The sequence below is a fragment of the Coturnix japonica genome, chromosome 2, assembly GCF_054131305.1.
Source record: "Coturnix japonica strain WE chromosome 2, WE-NBRP24, whole genome shotgun sequence".
NCBI lineage: Eukaryota > Metazoa > Chordata > Aves > Galliformes > Phasianidae > Coturnix > Coturnix japonica.
This window is the reverse complement of record NC_140664.1, coordinates 137,134,424-137,157,647: the sequence shown is the minus strand read 5'-3', so window position 1 is coordinate 137,157,647 and position 23,224 is coordinate 137,134,424. Positions and strand designations below refer to the sequence as shown.

The 23,224-nt window shown below is 46.9% G+C and overlaps 1 protein-coding gene across 1 annotated transcript in view; it reads left to right on the top strand.

Annotated features, from left to right (window-relative positions):
- Positions 1-23,224, top strand: part of WNT9A (Wnt family member 9A) — a 49,782-nt gene that overhangs the window by 908 nt on the left and 25,650 nt on the right. The gene's annotated exons all lie outside the window — the stretch shown is intronic.

The window sequence follows — 23,224 nt, the reverse complement described above, 5'->3', positions numbered from 1 at the left end:
TGTTGTCTGCTCCTCTGTGCTTTTTTTGGGGGTGTCTGTAGGGTGTGTCTTAAAGATCTTACCCTAAATAAGTAGTGGTACTCCATAATGGTTGGGGTGCGGGGTGTGAATAGCTCATTAACTCCGTTTTCCCTGGTAGAACGGTGTTGCTCGCTTCTCTTTAGGATGTTGCATTGTGACCGCTGGTAGGAGCCACTGGACCGGCCCCAGGGAATGTCTTGAGGTTTTCCCCCCACTTCTTTCCAGTAAAACAAATCCCGGTGTCGAAGCCTGTCCGTTGCCTTGTGGTCTGGCAGGCTTTTCCAAACAGGGCTACTTCACATCTTCTCTTTCCAACTCGAGGACTGTTTAACTTCCTGCTGCTTGGGGCTGCATTTGCTGCAAGGAAACCGTCTGTTCTGTGCATGCAGGTTTTTGGGAAAAGCCCCCTTTTTTTTCCCCCCCTCCACCACCACAGCTCGTGTATCTGCTGGAGACCACCAGCACTGCACAGTTGTGCTGTGCCTCAGGGACTGATGGGGCTCATAAGACTGTAAGTTTCCCATTAATCCAAGCAGCGCCGGTATCTGCTGTAGTGCAGCAGGTAACTCCTTCCAGTCATTTGGCTTCTAGGATTTGGCCTCATGGGGGCTGGTGTAGGTTTGAACTTCAGAGCGTGGTGTGTTGTAGGGTCTGATGCTCTGACTGTGCCGGGTAATTCCCTGGGTCCCAGGATAGCTGCTGGTTTCTGCTTTGAGACTCCCTCGCTGGCAATAAGGAGGGGAGAGGGGATGCTGCCAGATGTGTGCTTGGCCAGATGAGCTCTGAGGCTGCTGCGGTGTAGGGAGGTTTGCTTATGCAAATTGTGCTGCTTTCTGCTCCTCTGCTGTGGCTCTAAGCAGCATCTGCTGCTCATCTTTGTCCTTCCAAGAGATCCCTCTTGTTGAGGATGCAAGGAAATACCCCTGGTGGGGTTTGGTGCTTCTGCAGGTGCTGTGTAGTCGTTGGCATTCAACCCTTCTGGCTGTGCTGCTGCTTAGAGAGAAGGTGGACATGTGCAGAGAGAATCTACTCCAGGTGTTTATTCCAATGTGAATCATCTCACATTTTCCTTAAAAAATGATATGAAAATTGCATACGCCCCCCCCACCCCCACCACCCCCCTTGTTTGTGCAGGGACTGGAATACTGAAGTGGTCTTCATAATCCCAGCCCCCCTTTCCAGGCATAGGGTGAGATGCTCCAGAGTGTCAATAGAGCCACCACGATGCTTTAGCGACCTGCCTGACTCCCTGCTCTGGGTGTCAGCATCCCTGGCAGTGGGCAGATGTCACACTGTGGCTGCTTGGTTTGGCAGTCTGATGGGGCACAGGGACAACTGGAGGTGATCCCTTCCCAATCCCCAATGTCTAATTTCAGGGAAGGATCTCAGTGTCTCCAGGGAATTGGTGCATGGGGGCAGAAATTGGGCATGGCTACATGATAAGGAGGTTGTATCGGTGTGTAGTTATGCCTGGCTATGATGTTGGGGGCAGATGTGCTGTAGCTGGAGGCTGCCTGGTCGGGGTGTGCTGAAGGATTACTCAGACCTCAAGTACAGCAAAGCTATAGTGCAGATAGGACACAATCACTGATGCTCAAACTGCAGAGCGAGTCCCTGTAGGTACCTATTCAGAAGGGACCCATTAGCCCAAACTATGGGAAAGCAGCAGGTGTGGACTGGCTTTGGGCATGTGATGTAGCATCTCTGAAGTCCTGTCTGATCCTATAGAGGAGAAAGCATGCCTGGAAAGCTATACAGGAGCTGCCTTGTGTAGGTTTAAAGTTGCCCATTGAGATGCCTGGTGATAGGGATGCATTTCAGGGTGGGAGCGTGTATGGGATGTGCTGTCTATGCTGATCCTGTAGGGGAAGCACTGCCTGGAGAGGAGACCACCTGAGATCTGCTTGTTTCAGTGCACTGCCTGCTTCAGTGTTCAGCCTTCTCCTCTGCAGCTGGGCTGCCTTAAAGCTAATTTCCACCACAGTACAGCATGCTGATGGGGATTGCTTGGAGCAGCCCCAGACTGCTGGGATCCCTGGGAAAGCATTGCATTTCACTTTCCTCCCCTTTCTGCTTCTCCTGTGCTGGGTGTGGGTCTCTCCCTTTATGGGCTGGAGGTGGTGGGCTTTGGAGGTGGCAGATGACAAGATCAGCTGTGCTGGGGTGACAGGAGGGTTGATTGACTTCATCCCGGTGTGTGTGCAGGATGGGGAGCTGGAAAGGAGCTCGCTGCCTTCCTGAGCTGTCTGCTCCATGGCTCTGAGCTTGCAACCTGTTGGGGCCATAAATCAAATCCCTTCTATTTCTTTCTGGGTGTTCTGATTTACAGCCTGGCTCCATTTTGTTATACCCTTTTTCTTTTTTTTTTGCCCCTTCATTTTTAGCTGGAAGTGTTGCTTTCTGCAGCTCGGGGTTTGCTCTGCTTTCCTCTGGCCCCAAAATGAGCTGGGCAGCTCTGCCCCCTCTGCAAACACTTGTCAAGACGGTAGTAATGTTACCAGTGGCTCATGCTTACATAGTGTTTATATTGACAGATTGCAATGTTCTTCATAAATGTAACTGATCCGTACCCTGCACGCAGGCAACAGGAACCCTGAAATGCTTGCGTGGGGGAGAGGGAGGGAGGGGAGCATAGCTTGCCCTAATTTACCAATGCATTGCTACTGAGAGTGGTACAGTAGTGCACAGTGGGGTTTTTGGTGCAGGAAGTGTGCACTGCCTATGGTGGGTGCAGGACTGATGCCTGAGCTATGGGTGCTGTTGGGGACAGGGGGTGTCTTCTGAAGCACGGTTAATGGAGCTGGGATTGTTTGATCTGGAAAAGAGGAAGCTCCTTAGGGGGGGTCCTCATTGCTCTCTGCAGATCCCTGAAAGGTGGCTGTAGTGAGGTGGGGATTGGCCTCTGCTCCCAGGTAACAGCAACAGGATGAGAGGCAGTAGCCTTAAGTTGCACTGGGGAGGCTGAAGTTGATTGATATTGAGAACTTAGAATGGTGATGCATTGGCATAGGGTGGTGGTGGGGTCACCATCCCTGGATGTGTTGGAGAACCATAGAGATGAGACAGTGGTTAGTGGATAACATTGGTGTAGGTGGGCAGTTGAACTTGGTGATCTTAGTAGCCTATTCCAACCTTAATGATTTGATGAAGTGGGATGTGCTCTTCAGTTCACAGCCAGAACTCATGAATAGTGAACTGGATGGATGTCCATGAGCTGGTGGCTATCCTGATAGAATGGATCCTCAATAGGGTCACTGCAAGTACATGGCATCAGCTGGAATGCCACCTCCAATGAGGTGAAGCCTGTGGGTGCTGCCTCAGCCTGCTGATGCAGAATTGTAGGTGTTGGAAGGGACCTCTGGAGCTCCCCAGTCCAACCCCCTGCTAAAGCAGCTCACTGCTGTAGGTTGCACAGGAAAGCGTCCAGATGGGCCTTAAATATCTCCAGGGGAGGAGGTACTCACATGGCTGTCGCATGCCAAGAATTTCTCTACCTGTCACTTGATGGTAGTGTGGGGCCATGCACCCACCCTGCAGCTCTGAGTGCTGTGAATTCCTGGGAAGCCACCCGGAGCCAGACCGCCTTGCTGTGCTTTCCAGACATGCTGGCTGTCCCTGACGTGGCTGAGACGGAGCAGCTGGTTCACAGCACAGCCCAACAACAAAACCTGGGTTGGAGCAGGGAGAGAGGAATGCAGCTGTCAGGCACAGCTGGAGCATGGGGAGGCTGGAGGGCCATCCCACTGCAATGCAAGGAGTTAGTCTGCTTTTTTTTTTTTGAGATGGTGGTGTTGGATTTGAAGTGCTGAATTGCTGGTTTTGCTTGTTGTAGAGAAGGTGGGCTTGGTGCTTTCCCTTATTCTTTAGCGCTGTGTGAGTTGTTGTAGAATCATGAAGGTTGGGAAAGACTTCTAAGATCTCCAAGTCCAGCCCCCGTCCACCCCCATTGTGCCCAATGGCCGTGTCCCTCAGTGGTGATTCCACCACTCCCAGGGCAGCCTGTGCTGATGCATCACTGCTCTTTCAGAAGAGAAGTTGTTCCAACTATCCAACCTGAAACTTGTTTCTTTGAGGATGGAAACCTCATGCTCAGAAGAAGGATTTGCTTTGTAGATACTTGAAAGTGGCACTGGGACTATTGGAAAGGGCTGTAGGTGTGATAACAAGCCCAGGAGCATGCAAAATGGCTCTGCATTATAGGAGGGAACCTGGAAGCTCCCTTCATTGCAAGCAGAGGGTGGAGCAGAACTTTTGCCACACCAGTTTAGTAGGTATTGGACTTATGCATTGGATTCACCCTGTTTGAGATGTGACCTTCTCTGGAAGGATGTACTGCCATTTTCTGAACTGAGCATAAGGATAAGTGTTGTACATAACTTGAATACAGCATGTTTTGGTTGGGACTCCAATGCTACAGATGACTCCTGGGGTGGAAGATGGCTTGTTAAGGATTAAATGTATACCTGGCAAAGCAGGAGGCAGCTGTTGACTTCCCCTAGTGTGCCTGCTGATGCAGAACTGGAGACCAGGGATCTATAGGACTCTGGTCCCTTGGTGAAAGGCCTGGTCAATGATTAACTTGCTTTCTGGAAGCTGCTAACAACAATAAAAGGGAGTCCAGCCTCACAACCCCAACATGAAAAGCCCATGAGTGTTTAATAATTAAAGGCCTTGTGCTTTATCGCAGGGTAATGAGAATTGCCTTAAGGCTTATTCAGTGGTAGGTAATTGAATTAGGTTGTGGGATTGGCAAGGGGGAGGGTTAAGTGAAGGTGTGGGGAATCCAATGGGATGCTCCTTGGCTTGACTCTTGGTTTCAATCTTTGGGCTCGGCTTTGTCAGGTTTTGCGTTTTTTGGTCTGTTTAATCCTCTTTGCTTGTTGATATTCTTTTCTCTTAGAGAAGATGACCCTACCTGGGGATGCTCCTCCCATTTAAGTGGATGGTGGTATTGTCTTAATGGTGTTTTTCTTAGTGAAATGCTGATAATTAATGGCTCCTTGATTATTATTTATGTCAGAAAAGCCAAAGCAGAAGCCATGCTGAACTAAGGTATTGGTATGTGTGGAGAGGTCAGATGTGAGCATCTTCTGACTGTGCAGTCTCCCACTTACATCCCTGCCAATCCCTCTTCTTAATAGGAGTTTTAAGTTGGAAAGAAGCTTTGTATCTTGAGGAGTGTTTGAAGAGTTCTCATTTGGAGTATCCTCATTGAAGAAGCATCTTGAGTGTCAATCAGTAGGTCAGACTACCAGAGGGGTGAGGACTTCTCCTATGAGAAGGTCTATATGGATCCTCTGCTCTGATTACATGGGGCATCACTTCAGCATGTGGGTTAGATCTCAGGTCACTTGAGGTCTGTAGAGTACTAATAGGACTGCTCCACCCCAGTGGTTGGTGTGTTTGATAGGAGAGGACTTGAAGCTCTAAAATGTCTTTCAACTGTTGAATGTGAAGGCTCTTCATGCCCTACCATACAGCTGCAGCTATCTCCTGAAGCCAGCACTATAGGTAGAATGGCACTTGGGGAGTTTGTGTTAAAACTAAACCTTATTCCCAGCCCCTTACAGGCAGCAACCTGCCAGATTCTCAGTGTTTTCCCAAGGGTGTGTGGTATAGAAGCAATCCAAGAGCTCTGATGTTCCTGGCTTCTGGGTGCTCTGTGCCAGGCCCCCAGCTCCCCAGTGTAAGAAACAGCCTTAATTGTGCAGCCAGAAAAGCTCTCCAGGGGCTTGTGGCATATTGATGCCATTGTTTTCTCCATCTGAGCAGCTCTTAAGCAGAAGTGAGCAGCAGCTTGTGTTGGGAAATGTTGATGGGGGTCTGCTGTCCTTGCTGCAGGACCTGGATCAATGCTCGCTGAGCTTGGGAGGAGCTAGAAATGATGGTGCTGGATGGAAAGGGTTAACAACCCTTAGGACTTTTTTTGACACCTGGTTTCAAGTTTTCAACCCTTCTTTCTCCCTGTTTAACAGTGGATTTTAAGGTTTCCTCACATCGTGGCTGTAAAGTGCTAATGAGCCTTATCTCTTCAGATACTGTCATAAAATACACTCATGAAGTTTATCAGCTCGGCAAGCTTTACATTTTATTGTAATGTGTGTTTGCAGTGTGCTAAGTGGAACAGGGAGTATTTTGTGACTACATGGTCAAACACAGCAGGTAGGGGATTTGCTTTAGCTGATAGAGTTCTTTGCAACAGAACAAAATATCAGAGTAGGTTTTCTTTTGTGTGTTTGTGTGTGTGTTTCTAATGGATCAAACAGCTCCTGAATGTGCTGTGTGATCTTCAGTCTGTTTGTGACCTTAAAAACTTCTTCTATTGGGTGGGGGGGAATATTTGCTGGTTGAGCTGCTGAAGGTGGGTGATGGGTTAAAAAAGAACCTTAAACTCATCCTTTGGGAAGACATAGAGCAAAACAGTACTTTGATACACACTCTGTAGAACATGCAAACTCAACAGTGTTCCACGTTAATGCTGAGTCTGTGCTGGCTGGAAGGTAGCATGGAGTGTGTGGCTCATGTTGATGAGATGTCATGAAGTATGGGAGCTGGCATGAGTTTTATGAGCAGATTCATTTGGCCTAGCTCATTAAAATAGCATTAATTGGATAGCCAGACAGTTTTCACAATGGCAGTAAAAGTTTCCTTTCTTGGAAGAACTGCTCGGAGTGCTCCAGAGACTCAAGTAACATAATGGGCTGCATGATGTGCATAGCAGGGGGTAGTTTCTTGTGTTGCATGGCAACGTGATTTCCTCTATAAGTGAATGATGAGCTGAGATGCACATAGGGATCTCTGAGCTTAGCTTAAAACCATGTCAAGTGGCCCTGTTCTCTGGCTGAGAAGGTGTTGGGGGGAATGGGCAGGTGTTGAGCCAAGGCTTTGATCCAGGGTCTTTGAGGTTGGGAAACCTCTGAGACCAAAGTGTAGGGCAGCTTCCCAGAACAGGTAGGGTCAAGACCTTCTGTTTCCAAGACCATGTCCTCTGGGGAAGGTCAGCTCATGAATTAAAGAACCATCTCCTCTTTGCTTAACTCTGCTGGACTATAAGGATGGAAGAAATAAAACATTCAGATACAAACGATGGTATTTCTTGAACATCCTCTGGATGAGGCCTTTATATATAATGTGTGATTAAGTGAGATGCGTTTCCCAAATGAGCTGAATTACCTTTATGCTTGGTGTCTATAGTTGGCACTGGATTTCCAGCTTCCGTTTCTTGAGCAACCTGAGTTCTTGTCAATGAACTGGTCCCAACTCTTCTCCAAAAGCATCAGCTTTTGTGGGCTCTCCTACATCTTTGGAAATATACCTGCCCTAGCCTCCTCTCCTTTAAATATACTCATTGTAGCTTCTCTCTCTGTAGATTGCTTTTATTAAATATACATTTTAAATTGGTACACTTGTGCTTGGTATTGCAATAGAAGTTAATGGTTTTATGAAATCCAGCTTGAATTTCATAGTCTTCTGATTGCGTGGGCGCAAGTCGTGTTTTGTATGGGACCCTAAGCAATGGGAAGCTTGGGTGAGGGCACTGCAAAGTACTTGGCAGACAAAAAAACAACAGACAAGTAAAACGTGCTTCCACTTCACTTGTGAGCTTGGTTAAGCTTGGAGGTCGCAGTGTTGATAGTTCTTAGTTCAGTTCTCAGACATGAGTACCTCAAGCCAACCAGGTAAGAGGAATCTGGGGTGCCTCATTCAGTTTCCTCAGCAGTGACTTCTAGCATCCCTCCTAAGATACATGGGCATCTGTTTGACTGCAGCTCTGAGTGCCCCTGCATCTTAGAGCAGCCAAATGTGCTGAGCACAGCTCAGAGTTCAGCTTTCAGGCTGCTGTAAGCCCTGCTGCCTCACAGCCATTGGGGGCTGCCCATCTCCTCCTCCAAGAAACCCAATCTTGAAGCCCAAACCCCTCTGGGGACAGTTGACCAAAAGTGATACTTTATTTAACAGAACTGACTTGTTTTGCTTAATCTTGACAAAATTCCTTCCTTGCCCTAATCCTTTCCCAGTGTAAGGTGAGATCTTGAAATACCTGGCAAACTAATAGCACAGCTCTTTCTGGATCTCTGGGCCTTCCTGTAAGCAAAAGTGGGAGGGGGTAGGGGTGTTTTCAGCCCCTGCTGGAGATAGATCTTCTGCTGGGAGCAAGCAAGGAGCTATTTCCCTGTCTGTGGTTAGTAAGCTCATCTGACAGGCCAGAGGTGAGGCAGGTGCTTGAGCTGAATAACCTGAGGGTCTAACCAAAGGTCCAATGGATTCCTATGACTTATTAGTATAGCTGTGTTGCATCCATGGTGGCTGTATCTGTCTTCTGGCTTGTCTCATGTTGACTCAGGAAAATCCAGAGGCTTAGCATGAGTTTGGGGGGCTGACCCCACCTGCTCCAGTGATGGATGCTGTGAGGCTGCTGGGTTGCTCTGCAAGGTGTTGTGCTTCATTTTCTGCTAGACAGAACTCAACATGGGGTAGATGGTAGCCTTATCCAAACAGGTGCTTGTGTGGGTCTGCTTATGCTGTTATCTTCCAAGTTACCCAAATTAAACATTTCCAACTGGTTTCTCATCCATCTGAACATATTCAGAGACTTTGGGTGACTTAGTACTACGTGCGTGATACCTGTGCTCCCATTACCTGCATGGTTTGGGGTACGTGCCTAAAGCTCAGGGTATTCCAGCTTTTTACATCAGGACTGCTACTGAGGGAAGAGTCTCTGTTCAGAGTCAGGGACTTGGTGCGTGTCTCTTGGGTTGGGCTATGGACCATGAGCTAATGGCCTTAAGTTGCTCTGTGTTGGGGATGTGGTTCAGGTTGGCTATTAGGAACAAATTATTTTCAGAGAGTGGTCAGGCATTGGATCATGTTGCCCTGGGAGGTGGTGGGGTCACCATCCCTGGAGGTGTTAAAGAACCATGGAGATATAGCACTGAGGGACATGGTCTGGGGTGGTCACCGACATGGTTTGATTGGGTAAGATGACATTAGAGGTCTTTCCTACCTTAATGATTCTAAAGAATGCTGGTGTTTAAGTGCCTGATGAAGCAGAACCTTCTGATGAGGCTGAGGTTACTCCTTCTATTGCAGCTTTAAAAGGAGGTGCCGTGAAAAAATGTATTGGGAATCCACTGTTTACTTGGTGACCTCTGAATTTCGAAGGAGCAGGAAAACCCCCGGCTTCAGCCTGAAAAGATCTGTCTCTGAAACAAATCTTGTAGCCGAGGCTTTGTTTTAGGGGGAAGTTGCCCCCTCTCTCTTCTCCCTGCATGGCTCTGGGGGATGCATGGATGGATTTTGTGCAGCTGCTGCCCTTGCGTAGAGCACTGTCAATGCTCTTACTACTGTCAGCTGCCTGAGCGCCTCTGTGTATCTAAAACTTGAAGGCTGGCAAAGGAAGAAATCTGACCAGTGCAATGGAAACCTTCAATTCCCCGCAGTCCCAGGAGGAGCGGAGCAGCTCCAGGCTGGGGTGAGGAATGAACTCTGTTCGTACACTGCCTCGCCTCTCCAGGAGGAGCAGCAGCCAGGAAAAATATCAACAGTTCCATTAAAAAGTCTGCTGGTTTGCTGAAGTAGTGAAATAAACATACCTGGAGGCATAACAGCTTGAACCACACAGGAAACATTAACTAGAACGAACACACGCAGGCTTGCTCCCTCTCCCCCTGTGTATCTACCCGATAAAAACACTGCGTCCATGGCAATGTGTAAATCAAACAGCAGCTGGGGGGATTATTCTTAGCTGGGGGAAGAAGGGGTTGGGATCAAGCAGGGGCTCATTGCTTTCCTAGAAAGGCAAAATTTGCATGGAGACTGGGCTGGTGCTTCTGCCTGCAGCAGCAAAGAGGTAATGGGGGGCAGCTGCCCCTTCTTACCTTCCCTGGTTCTATTAGGGGGCTGAAGTCATTTTGCTCCAAGCTGTTGATAATCTGCAGTGTGAAGTGTATCTCCTCGTAGGAGTGAGGTAGATGTGATAGCATCAGATAGCAGCAGGCTATAGTTGTTAATATGGGGTGGAGACAGGTTCTGCCCTCTGCTGAGCCCATTGTGTGTGTCTTCTGATGGGACAAGGGGTGGGATGGCCACTGCTAGTGAGCTCTGAGCGTGGCCTGGATAAGAGGTGCCAAAACATCTTGGAGCACCAGCCCAGTTTCCCTTAGCTGCCCATAAAAACAGCATCCCTTTGGCCATACCCTGCATATGTGGCACGCAGAGAAAATACATGTGGAAAATGCCTCTGCTTGCAACCAGATGGCACCTGTCAAGCACAAGTAGACATTTCTATTACAGTAGCCTTGTTTGAGTGTCTTGGAGCACTCCCAGCCTTTGCAAAGCAAAATAGCGTGGCTCTAGCTGTCCTCCCAGAGGCAGATTGATGTGGTTATTGCATGCTCCAGACAGTCCGTGCTCCCCGGCCTCATCTGCACAGCCACTTAGCACAACTAATCCGAACTGACTTTTAAAGTGGATTAGTTCAATTACTCTTAACTAGCCCCGGTGGAAACGCTCTCCTTAGGGATTAAAGAGCCTTAATTCACTTTAACACACTTGATTTCAGTGCAAATCAGGCTAAACTGAATTAAGAGCACTTCAGAGCCCAGTGCAGAGGTTGTCCTTCAGAGCTGATGTGGTTTAACCACCCCACTTTGCATTCCTGTGCTGAATTCATTCCTATTAGCCTTGCTGGAGTGTCCCCTTACAGATGGTGAATACAGTCAGCCTCTCAGAGTCAGAACTACATGTGCATTGCCAGGCTAATGTGTGAACCAGCTCCTGTGCTGTGTCAGTGACTCAAAGTACCTGGACAGAGTGCTGTAGAGATGTTTGTCCTTTCCTCTGTGGTTTTTTTTTGCCTTTTTCCTTTTTTTCTTTAAATGTAGGGCAGTGGGTTGCATGGGTTTTCCTCTGCTGGGTAGAATGGCATTGCTTAACCAGCAGCGCATTTCCTCTTGAAGATGAGCTGTGGTGGCAAAAAGTGCTCAATCTCCATTTCCCTGAAATTTGAATGAAGAATTGCCTTTATAACTATGGAAGGTAATTCTGGCTTTGGAGAGAGTTGAGCTGGACAGGAGTTTTCTCACAGGGTTTACCCATTGGATGATGTGTGTGCTAGGAGGCAGAGGGGAATCCTCCCAATATTGATTAGGGATAAGGCTATTGAATAACAGAGGCAAACATCAACAATTTATTTCCATCATCCTGACCCCTTAGCTCTTCTTCCCAAAGGGAAGGATGGAGTGATACTGCTGTCCCCACTGAAGCATATAACATTTTGGATGTTGCTGCTTTGCTGTCAGTGCTACTATGTCCCTGTGCTGCTTTTAGACTCCAGTCATCTTCAATCTTGGCTGTGGGGTGCATGCAATGAGAACATGGATATTTGCTGACGTAGTCCTGCATTACATTTAGTTTCTGACTCTGAGAATACCGAGGCCTTGCTGAAAGGAGATGTGTCACCAAGGTGCCAGTCTTCACTTGGAGGTGATGCTGCCTTTGTAGAATCATTCAAAGTGGAGAAGACCTCTAAGATCACCAAGTCCAACCCCAACCCATCCCCACCACATGTCAGAGCAGCATCTACTCTCTTCTTCAATGCCTCTGGGGCAGCATTAAGTGATTTAATAAACTAAGTCCTGCTTGAGATTGCAGCTTCTTCCATTGTGCATTATGTTGTCATTGGGCAGAATTGTAAAGGAATGAATGGAAGCTGGAGCTGGCTCTTCTAGAGGGTTTTCAGTAGGGAGGGAAATATAATTACATCTAAAGTCTCTTTCCCGTGATCCTGTGGTGTAGGAGATGCTGTGTTGAGGTATCCATGGGGTCTATGGGGTTTCCTTGGTTTGGCTGCCGGCTGTGAGAGTTGACCATGTCTTTCTGATCCTATGACTTGACCAGAGGACTAGAACATATTTGCTCAGAAAATGTTCAGCTTTAGAAATGAGCTTAACAATATCAAAATTGGGAGCAAAAGTCAAGCGGTGAATTATTGCTGAGAGGGTATTGTGGCTTTTTGTGATTTTATATTGTTTATTATGCACCACTGAACTTGGATTCTTGCTATAACCATCTGAAGAGGTGGAGGAGTGAATGAAGGATCTGAACAGGACTGAATTTCTGCCTATGAAGACTGGGTTATCCAACAGACTTATTTGCTGGCTGAGCTCTTCTGCTAAATGACAGCACGGGCAGCACCTAATCGTTTGAGGTGGAAGGTATCCTCAAGGGTCATTTGGTCTAACTCCCTGCAGTAAAAAGGGACACCCACAGATCAATTAGGTGCTCATCCAACCTGACCTTGGGTGTGTCATCCGTAGTCTGTTCAGGTACTTAGAAATACACATTTAACAGAAAGATGGTGTTCTCTTTATATGTCCTGCTTAACGGACACAGACTGGTACATTTCTGAGCCCTTCCTGCCCTGTTTTAAGCTGCCTGTGGGCCCCTGCATGTAGATGCCTGTGTAATTTGGTAAGGATTTGTCCATTCTAATGGCTTCTTTCCCATCTCACTCTTTAAAGCTGTTCTGAGTCCTAATCGCGATATGCAAATTTTAAAAGAGAATTGCAGCCGATATATTTTAATATTCTTATGGGTGAGCTGCCCCTGGCTTAACGTGATAAATTTGGACAGCTTTTCTTACTCAGGAAAATAGAAAGCCTTCCAAATCAAGAAAATTATGTAAGCAAATCCGATGAGTGCGCTCTAAAATTAAACCTGCCTTGCAAGCTCTGGGGCCTTCAGTGTGAAACCAATGAAGGACTATTTTGGGGAGGCTGCAAAGCCCTGCTGGGGCATGTCCAATGATGTCCTGAAATTATCTCCCTCCATCCATATGTTTGCCCATTTGATGTATCCAGACATATGTAGGAACGTATAGGGAACCATCCTTCTTCTGGGACTGGCTCTCCAACATTGTAATTGAGTCACATCCCTGGAGAAGTTCAGTGTCAGGAGATGGGGCTCTGAGCACCTGATGGAGCTGTGGCTGTCCCTGCTCATTGCAGGGGAGTTGGGCTTGGATGACTTTTACTGGTCCCTTCCAACTCAAATGATTCTGTGATTCTGGTGCCAGATTCCCTTCCAGTCTAGGGTTGAGAGGAGACCTCTGTCTCTGTGTGGTCGCTAACACAGTATCTCCCACCACAGCAGGGGCTGTTTGACCTCCTTCCTACCGTTTGTGCTGAGGTGGCTTTGAGCTTTTGCTAGGCTGGAGTGATCTCACGGGGTTCACGGCACTTTTGGCTGCAGCCAGATGTAAACACCTGGAAAGTTTTAGCGGGGAGCAACCCTCACGTTATGCTTGGTTCTTGTTACGCCCCATAGATCTGTCAACTCAGCTGCTAAAGGTATTTCCATCTGGGGAAAAATCTCTCCTGATTGTGTTTTACTCTGTTATTTGCAGACTGATGACAGGTTTCTAGCAAACACAAAGCACTCGTTAGCGTTGCTAACCTTCCCCTTTGCCTGAGTCGCTGGTTCTTTCTTGGCCTCTGGTCCTCCTGAGTTCTTGCAGCCAGGAGACTCTGACATCCTAAATGTGCAAAATGCAAGACGGATAAACATCTTAATCTCACGGATGCTTCAATCTAAATGTTTTCTGAGGCCCTCCTTCCAGGAGGATTAGCCGGTAACAACGTCTGAAAGGTCGCAGCCTTCCTTCTGCTTGCCATGCTGCTCGAGGAGCTGAACGTGTGTGAAAGCTTCAGCAAAGGCCTGGGATGCCATTGCCATTATCTGAGGCTCCAGGGAGCATCTGCCTTTGGGCATTCCTCTTGGAGCTCTGCCTGCCTCTATTAGCCATTGTGATAGCGTTGCCTGGAGCGCCCGAATGTGACATGTATCAACTGGCATTTTGGCTGCACTATGTGTAAGATTTTTCCAGTGTTGGTTTATATCTTACCCTCCCCTCTTCCCCCCCCCCCCCCAAGTGTGCGCATATTACTGTTATGATTTATTTTCAGGCTGTAACCTGGGTTTTATTGCTTGAAATACTTTGGAAACTTGGAGGGGTTTTTTAATTAGTTACAAACCCTCTGTAACTTGGAGGAAAATTCCAATGTGAAGAATGCTTTTGATTCACAAAGAAATTATGTTGCAGAGAGCGCAGGTAGAAAGGCTTCCTCTCATCTTTGTGTTATTTGAGCTTAACTTTCCTTCCTAAGGCGCCATTTCCATTGATGAAGTTGACTTTGCTTCTTGCTAGTAGATGAGAGCTTGTTACTGATGTCATAGAATCACAGAATGGCCTGGTTTGAAAAGGCCCACAATGCTCATCCAGCTCCAACACCCTGCTATGTGCAGGGTCACCGACCAGCAGCCCAGGCTGCCCAGAGCCACATCCAGCCTGGCCTTGAATGCCTGCAGGGATGGGGCATCCACAGCCTCCTTGGGCAACCTGTTCCAGTGCGTCACCATCCTTTGGGTGAAAAACTTCCTCCTAAGATCCAGCCTAAACCTCCCCTGTCTCTGTTTAAAACCATTCCCCCTTATCCTATCAGTATCCATCCTTGTAAACAGCTGTTCCCTCTCTTGTTTATATGCTCCAAATATCTTTTCCTAAAAGCTGTGTTGGAAATCATGAGTGTTGGAAACTGTGAATTGCTTAAATGCTCAGAGATTAGTTGAATAGGTATAAGCTTCCACAAAAAACAAACAAACAAACAAAAAAACAAGTCTTCTTGAGGGCTTCTTTTGCTGTGACAGGTTCATTCTGCTGAATGTCTCCTGGTCAATCTACTCTTGATTTTTAGTCTTAGTATTACTTGTTGCTTCAGCTGCCTACCCCAGTTATATGCTGTCAGGGCACTGCAACCACTGCTATTTCAGGGCTGGAGAGGGGCAAGCTAGAGGGAATTCTTCCTCTACCACTGAGAAAATCAGTGTCACTCTGGGGATTGTGGTGGAGAGAAAGCTGGTGAATCCAATGTGATCCTACTGATGTCCCTATAACCTGGCGGAGGGCTTGGCAGAAGTCGTGCTCTTGCAGGGGTGATAGCTGGGAGCAGGATGGTTTTCTTGACCCCAGGCCAATTGGAAAGTCTCAAGTGCAGATGAAGAAAGGGGAAAGGGAACCTGATACTGCCTCCCAGGGAAGGACGTACAATCTGAAAGAAGAACGCAGCCAAGTTTCGTCGCAGTGCTATTGGGTTTCAGCTTGCAATTTAAATAGCCACACTGTTTTTCAGTGATTTGCTTTAATTTGCTGGGAATTCTTATGTTTGCAGAAAAGCAACAAAGGAATCTTATCTCGGTGCGTGCATCTTTTTAACTTTCAATGTAAAATCTCCTAATTATTTCCCTCTAAGCATAACTTACTAAATTGGAGTGCAAGGAAAGCAGAATCAGTGGTTCAGCCTGCTTTGGAATTTTGTGTTCTACATGCTGTATAGTACTGAGCAGATACCTTATGTCCTACTTCCCTTGTGCTCCAAGGAAGTCTGGTGGGGAGACTTCTTCATAGGCAAGTTGCTTCTTTGCTTGGAATATCAGTCTTTGCTCTTACTTCAACATCACTGCTAAACTTATGGGATTTGGTGGTATGTCTGTCTTTACAACACTTCAAAATCAGATTCTACCAATCTGATTCTTTTTTTCCTTTGACCCATTGACTTCAATTCTGGTAGATTTTGTTTACTGAAGTCCTGTATCATCCTGGGGAGGATGACTCAGTCTCTAAACCCACCGTAAGAGATGGGCTGTGGGAGTTGTGAAGTGAACCTACATGCATTTTAAAGACAGATGGGAGCTCCATATCAGGCTGAAGCTGCTTCTCTGGTTGAAAGTAGCTCTAATGAGCGTCTGTTGATAGAACAGACTACAGAGAGGGATCTCACTGTCGCACTGTTTGGTGCTGCAGTAACATTGGGACACAAAGGGCTAATCTAAAAAGGAAGATACAGGCTGTTCTTGGAGCAAGACTATGTTACTTAAGGTTTCTTAATTTATCTTTGCCTATTTGTGGTGCTTCCATATTAGACAAATTCCACGGGCACTAAAACATTGTCACGAATGCCTCAAAATTGATTTCGTGTACATGCCACATGTCTCCCAAAGGTATAGGAAGGGGTCTCTGGCTTTGCTTGTCCCTTGCAGTGCTGACAAATGCATGTGAAAACTGAGTAATCTTGGTCATGGCCTTTGTACATGCAGACTAACAGAACTTTTTTTGTGATTGTGTGCGCATATGAAGATTTTCATCACTTTCCCTTCCAGTTCTCAAGGTAGTTTCCAAGGAATAATTTAAATCCAGGACTTTCAAATCTCCATCTCTGTTTCACTGGCAGACTCAAAAGCATTCTGAACTTGAGGCATTTAGGGTTATAGATTGTAATTAATTTAAATTAGATGCTATCTACATGTCTTTGTGAATCTGGGCAAAACTGATTGTCTAGTTCTGGACTGGGAGATATATCTTGTATTTTCAGGCTACACAAATAATTCATTGATGGACTATCAACTTGGGTCATTTTGTAGAGGTGACTGCAAGAGATGTACTGCTTAGGTTTTGTTTTTCCCTGGTAGTTAATTTCCAGATATGTAGGTTTATGGGGCACATCTCAGAGCTGCTGAACTAGGCATGGTTTCTCACAACTAATGAGAATCTTACGTCATTCACAGTGTTTCTCCCTTCAGATGTCCTCAGTCAATGGGAAGGAGGTGGGTAGGAATAACATTGTGTAGCTTTGCGTTTGTTGGGACATTGATGTCAAGCACGCCCAACTTGCAAATCAAAAGACTTCCTCTTTTGGCTTGCTGTTTCTGAGGTCCTGCTTCACAAGCAGTGCTTGTACTTCAAAGCCTGCTGAACACCTATCCAAGTTTCATGAAGCATACATCTCATGGGGCTGGGGAACAGATCCTTGCAAAATAAATACGGATGCAACTGTGGCGTCCCACAGTGCTGCATCTTTATGTCCAGTCTTGGTGAGTTTCTTTTCCTCCAAAAAGAAGCTTGAAATCTATCAAAAGGCTGTGAAGAACAGCTTTCACATTTGGTGAGGATTGGGCTTGCGAGGTGACATAATATCCAGGAACACAAGAGCCGATTCAATTCTTAATCTTAGTGTAACAAAACCACCTCGTGGTTTCTGTATTTGGGTTGATCTAAATTGGGATGGCAGCAGTTCCTGAATCCAACAGCTTTGGGCTATTTTAGGTGGTGAAAATCTGCCATTGGCACTATGAAAGGCATTTATAAGTAACAAGCTAATTATGTAAAATGTACACTGTCCACTTGTTAAGATCTTCTTAAAGTTTCATAATCTAATCAGAATTCGCTATGTATAACACTTGGCTTGTTGTCCTCCTCCCCGCCTTTTTAATACAACTTAGTTGGGTGGATGGATGATCAATACAGGAAGGAAATGCTTTCCATAATACTGGTTCGTTGAATGTGACCCACATACCTTTTCTAATACAATGCATAAAAGATTATTTTTTTCCCCCATTCTTGAGCACAAATGCATTGCTTTGAAGATGGATGAGAAAGAAGCAGAGAAGAAAACTTTGGGCCACCCTGGGTTTTAGTATTCTAGTTGATTTGGCTCTTCATAGAGTAATAAGAGGATGTATATGCTGTAGTCACAAAGTTTGGAGATTGGAAGTAGAGATGATCTCAAAATCCTATTGAAACCTAAGAGTTGTGATTCTACGATGAGTATCCTGATGGTTTTTCTTGAAGTGCTGGCTGAGGTAGGTCTGGGTGAGGTTCGTGTTGATGTTCTGTAATCCTATTAACTCATAAAACTTAAGAGAAATTTCTTCTCAGGGGTGGCAGTGCAGTGGCATAGGTTGCCCAGGGTGGTTGTGGGGTCACTGTCCCTGGGGGTGTTTAGGAACTGTGGAGATGTGGCGTGAGGAATGTGGTCATTGGATGTGGTGGAATGGGATGGGGTTGGACATGGGGATCTTAGCGGTCTTCTCCAACCTTCACGATTCTATGACAAAGCATGTGAAGATTCTCCCATAGTATGGGTCTGTTAAAGATATCTTGGCTATCTATATCAACGTATTCATCGTATGTGATTAGCAGTGCCCTTACAGGTGGAGTGTAAGACAAAGGATGTGACATCGGTTGGCTTCATTGGAACTCATTCTGTATGTGGATTACCTCAGCAAGAACGCTGTCTCCTGTGCTGGTCATTCATCCCTGTCAGAGTAGTCTGACACCTTGGCTGGAGCCAGTTTGCTTAGCTGGAGACCTGACCCTTAAAGTCTCATATGGAGCTTGTTAAACCTCAGGGCTGCAAAGCTTCTTCATAAGACAACTTTTGTAATGTGATGACCTTCTTGTGAGAGCCTTTGAGTGTCTTCCTGTCTAGGTCTGTAAGGAACCATGCTCTGTGCTCCCAGTTCATCCCCACAATCCCTGCTGGGGCTTACAGTGAGGATAGGAGCGTACCATCTCATCAGCACGGCAGGGCTCTCATGCCTCCTGCCATCTCCAGTGCCCAGAAAGTTTGTTTTTTCACCTGTTTAGTTTTTAAACCTTCCACGAGGATAATGTGACATTAGAGTGGAAAAGCTATCACTGCTGTGCAGGGGAGGAATTGCAGAGCCGTAAACTGCTCCCAAAATAGAGCAGATGATGTGTCAAACCGCCCAACCATCTAAATACTCCATGAGCTGACCTCCACGCGTTATAAAATAGGGGCTGGGTGAAATGTTTTGAGGGGAGGGAGAGGTGCAAAACCCCTTCAGCCTTAACCTGTGCTTGCTGCTAGAAGCTGCCATTTATTCATATGTTGCTTAGGAAAATGTCAAGGCTGCAGCTGGGACTTCCAGGTCTTGAGCATGAAAATGGGTTGGGGAGGGAGGAGAAAGTGAGACAATAGGAATATGACCTGTGCCAAGGAACTCTGCATTCACTCTGCTTTCCTCAAAGGCTTCTTCAGCCTTTCAGCCCCCAGCTTTTGAGATTTTGGTGTTGTGTGAATGATCTTTATTTTCTTGCTGCTGGGTGTGTGCATGTAGGCAAGGGAAGCTGCTGCATTGGCTATGAGGAGCTTCTTCCCCTGCTGCCAATCTCTGTGGTCTGGGCAAGGACAGCTCCATAACTGCAGCATCTGCTGAGAACAGAGAGGGCAGTGTTTGGGATGGACAGTGCGATTTATATGACAGACGGACTGGGGAGGAGGAGGAGATGGGGAGGGGGAAATGAAGAAGCCAAGTCCTGTAGCGTGATGTGCACCGGGGAGCTGTTAAATTTGGGAGATAAGGTTTAACAACAGGCTGGCTGAAGTGTTAGGGAGACAAATGGGCAATTCATTACAAAGTCAGATGCGTTCCCTGGCAGGAGTGGGTGGAAGAGACTGACACTAACACATGCTGGCCGTGCTGGCGCTGGAGCCCTATGAGGCATGCCCATGTCCCAGAGTGCTGGGGGTGCCCGTGGGTGGAGGGCTGCATGGGGATGGTGGGGTGGAGAAAGTGAGCATGGCAGCAAGAGCAGAGTGAGTGATGTGGTCTTCCCTCTCTGCTCTGCCCTCTTGGGGCCCCCAGCGTAAGAAAGATGCTGAGATGTTGGAGGGAGTCCAGAGTAGGGCTGTGAGGATGCTCAGAGGGCTGGGGCACCTCTCTTTATGAAGTCAGACTGAGCGGGTTGGGTTTGTTGAGCCTGGAGAAGAGCAGACTCTGAGGAGACCTAATTGTGGCCTTTAGTACTCAAGGGAAGCTTACAATCAAGGGGAGAGCAACTTCTTGCTCGGACAGATGGTGATAGGAGAAGGGAGAATGGTTTTAATCTAAATCTCTCTTTTAGTTTAGATATGAGGAGGATGTTTGTTACTCAGAGGATGGTGAGGCATTGGCACTGCTGCCCAGAGAGCTATGGATACCCCATCATTGGAGGAGCTCAAGGCAGGGCTGTATGGGACCCTGGGCAGACTGAGCTGGTGGGCTGCTGGAACTAGATGGGCTTTATAGTCCCTTCCAGTCCAAACTGTTCCCTGATGCTGTGGGCTGAAATGAAGATTTCTTCATCCAGATGTGGATGTCTGGAGAAGATAAGGAGAATTGGGACAAGTGGTATCTTCTGGCATAGCCTGTGTGTGGTTTGGGCAGTCAGTGGTATAAAGGCTTCCTGAAGCAGGAGGCTGCATTCGAGTCCTCATGTTTAATCGCCCACCTGGGTGATTAATCCCTTTTGGAATCTATCTATTTAAATTTTTGGGTTTCACAGTAGCTGGTGATAGAGAGTCTTCAAGTTTAATAATATACTGTTGGGGAAGGGAAGGAGGGGTGATATTAGGATCTCAACATCCTATACTTAATATTTTAATGTTCTGGCCTGAGTCAATGCATTAGATCCCTATAAATGAGTGTTCCCCAGCCCTGGTCAGGTCTTCAGGGTGTCGGTAGGCTTCATGCAGAAGATTGAGTGTTGGAGAGCCAGAAGTACAGACAGGAATTGTTCCGGTTACTGGAACTGCCTGGGTGAAGAAGTGTCCCTTACCCTGTGTGATGTTTTTTGAAGTTATCTTTGTAAAGCTGCTGGAATGAACTTAAATGAGCTCCAGTGCAAAAAGCACACATGGAAAATGTCTGCGAGGTTTTCTTTCTATTCTTCACTCTTTACATTTTGAGTACTAAATATTGTTTGCTAAGGGCAACTCTCTCCAAGCAAGGGAAGATACCAGGGAAGTCTGTGAACTTTGGATTTCTTTGCTTAGAATGAGAGAGCAGAACTGCTGCTTAAGTTTTATATCGCAGATGAATTTCTGCCTCTTAGGAATTTGATCTCTATGGTAGGAGCGGATGAAATGGTTTGCTTGTAGTTTAACTCTTTGTTGCAAGAATATTGTGCAACTGCTGCATTGCTTTGTGTGGTGTATTATGTGGCTTTCTGGTCTTCAACCCCACCAGAACTGATTCAAAAGGGGGGCAAGAGGATGGATGCTTGTGTATCTTCTTGTGAATGTGATCAGTGTTTTAAGTTATGGAGAGGGGGTTTGGCCCGATTTTGGATTCAAATGAACTGCTCCAATCCCTCTTATCAGGGAGGGAGTGAAGTTGCCTATATACTGCAACAAGCACCTGAGATCCTAATGGGGTAAAACAAGCCTTTTATTTTCTTCTCCAGCCCCATTCCTTCATTGTCTTCCATTGCGTTGCTCCACACTCACTGCTTCTCTGCACTGAAACTCCCAGCTACAGGCTGTGCATGATCTGATAAGAAGCATGGCAATAAATATAAGGACATTAAGCAAGAAACAAAGCTTAAAGACAAAATAAAAGCCATCAGTAGGCAGAATAGCGAGCAGCCGGGGACAGCGGGTGGGTAATTCCTGGCACCAGCTGGGAAGGGTGAAGCTTAATGCCGTCTTAAATCGGCAGCGAAAGCTCCTGTTGCTGCCTGGCCCATGAATTCCACTGGCACCGCAGTTCACCGGCTGGTTTTAAGTTGGGTTAAAAATCCTCCATAAATCTGGCTGATTGCTGTTTCATTCTTCAGAGGATGAAGGGGAGAAGAAACAACCTTCCCCTCCTCTCCTCTCCCTGCCTTTGCCTACTTGCAGGCAAAATAGGCTATTTGCAGTGGAATTTGGTTGTAGGAAGCTCTTGGCATCGAACTACCTGGGAGCTCCCAGCTGCTATTGAATTATAAAAAAAACAAGTCCTTCCCCCTTAAAAAAAAAACAGTGATGTTTTCTAGAGGTTATTTGGGAACTATTGGGTCCTTCATGTCATGAACTGTGTATACTGCAAAGGAATCACAGAATTATAAAGATTGGAAAAGACCTCTAAGATCCCAAAGTCCAACCCCAACCCATGCCCAATGACCGTGTTCCTCAGTGCCACATCTCTGTGGCTCTGGAACACCTCCAGGGATGGTGACTCTTCCACTCTGCTTTATTGCTCTTTCTGAGAAGGAATTATTCTCAGTGTTCAACCTGAATTTTCCCTCGTGCAACTTGAGGCCATCACCTCTTGTCTTTTCTCAGCTATTAGTGATACAATACCTACCCCCATCTTGCTGCACCCTCCTTTCAGGTCACTGCAGGGAGCAGTAAGGTCTCCCCTGAGCTTTATCTTCTGACTGAACAACCTCAGCTGCTTCCTGTCAAACTTGTGCTCCAGACCCTCACAGCTCTGTTGCCCTTCTATGGACACACTCCAGGCCTTCAGTGTCTTGCAATAAGAGGCTGAATACTGAACACAGCACTTGATGCTCAGTCTCACCAGTGCTAGAACAGAGGGATGATCACCTGCTCCTGCTGGCTCTGCTATTGCTGACACAAGCCAGGATGCTGCTGACCTTCTTGGCCACCTGGGCATGCTGCTGGCTCACGTTCAGCCAGCTGTCTGTCAGCCAGTGCCGTCAGATCCTTTTTCTCTGCACAGCTTTCCAGCTGTTCTGCCCCAAGCCTGCAGCATTGCATGAGGCTGTTGGGACCAAAGTGCAGGATCTGACACTCGGTCATGCTGAAGCTCATACAATTGGCTTTAGCCTGTCCAGATCACTCTGAAGGGCCTTCTCTCGGGCAGATCAACGCTTCCTCCCACCTTGGTGTCATCTGCAGACTTACTGAGGGTGCACTCAGTTCTCCTGGTCCAGATCATCAATAAAGACCCAAATATTGCAGAGGCTCTTAGGGCTGGTCCTGGACTGAGCCTTCTCTCTCTATCGTCTCTGTCCTGGTGAATCTCAGCTCTGCTACTTGCCAAAAATAAAATTGCAAGGACTGGAAACTTCCTGAATGAGGTTTGTTGTAGGGAGGGGGAAGAAGGGTTGGGGTATTGCGGCCTTGTGGTTCAGGCACACCACTGTGGGTTGGAAGAGCAAAGCTTGGTTCTTTCCTCTGCTCTTGGGTTTCTGTGTGATTGCCTGTGCCCTCTTTGCTGGGGAAAGGGAGGGAGAAGGGAAGGCAGCTCTTCCTTCCTTCAGGGGTATGCTGTAATTCAGAACTTGTATGGCCTTTCTGCCTCGCATGAGTGGGAAATGCTGCAGCTGAAGTATTTGCTTGTGGTGTTTCTGGTCACCACAGTGGAAAAATAGCTATTCCTCATGGCACCTTGGTCCCATGGGCTGTTGAAGGAATGTGCCATAGCATCCCCAGCCCTCCACAGCTTCGTTTCTGAATGGAGTCACGTATTCATTGAACATTGCCTTCATTAGCTAGACCTTCATATGCCACGCATCAAATTTATTTATTCTGGGGGGAGGCTCATTTGTGCAGGAGAAGCTGCAAGGCATGATTTG